Raw genomic sequence first — 796 nt, forward strand, 5'->3', positions numbered from 1 at the left:
TACCCCATTTTCCCAGGTGGTCTGATGGGAACCCCTAGAATCATCTTTGTATTGACTCTTTATACTTTACAAGAATCCTGTCAGCATACTCTGGAAGCCCGAACTGAAATACTGGCCACAACTGACCACTTGTACTTCCCTCATTGTTCCAGGACAAGTACTTTGTACCACAAAAGCATCCAAGTCCTTGTCAGGTATTACAAGATCCTTAGTGATCTAAATCAAGTCTTTTCTGTGGCTGAACCTTCAACACCAGCTAGTTTCTATCACTCACTCGAGCCTTACTCATTTCCTTGAAACACACTAGCTAAGCTTCTGTTTCATAACTTTACAAAACTACCCACTGAAGGAAAGTCTAGCTTCAGGCAGACTGATTCCTCCTCTTCATTCAGATCACATGCCAATTTTATCTCCTCAAAGCCTAGCTGGAACAACTGACATTTGTGTGTATGCATGGTTGTATGTGTGTGTGTGTAAAATTTTTTAAAATAGGTAATTCTTCACAAATATGTATGCCATTCTTGTTCAGGAGCCCTGTCAATCTTCTCTATATCATTCAGCAGTGATATTTTGTTTGTGTTTTAGCAAATAAATCTTGCCTGAAAATCAGAGTGCAGAGCTAAGTCACTAGAGGCCAGGTGGTGGTGCCTCACGCCTTTAATTGCAGTACTTGGGCACCCCATGACTTTAACCCCAGCACTAGGAAGATGGAGACAGGAAGGAATATGGATGAGCAGAGAGAGGAATATAAGGCTGGAGGAGACAAGAGTTCAGTGCAGTCTGGAGATACAGTATG

General features: G+C 42.0%; 1 non-coding gene across 1 annotated transcript; it reads right to left on the reverse strand.

Annotated features, from left to right (window-relative positions):
• Positions 1-484: 484 nt before the first annotated feature.
• On the reverse strand, positions 485-590 carry LOC142836226 (U6 spliceosomal RNA). The gene has a single exon (XR_012908024.1). It is a non-coding gene; the product is annotated as a U6 spliceosomal RNA (small nuclear RNA).
• Positions 591-796: the final 206 nt, after the last annotated feature.

The sequence above is a fragment of the Microtus pennsylvanicus genome, chromosome 15 (assembly GCF_037038515.1).
Source record: "Microtus pennsylvanicus isolate mMicPen1 chromosome 15, mMicPen1.hap1, whole genome shotgun sequence".
NCBI lineage: Eukaryota > Metazoa > Chordata > Mammalia > Rodentia > Cricetidae > Microtus > Microtus pennsylvanicus.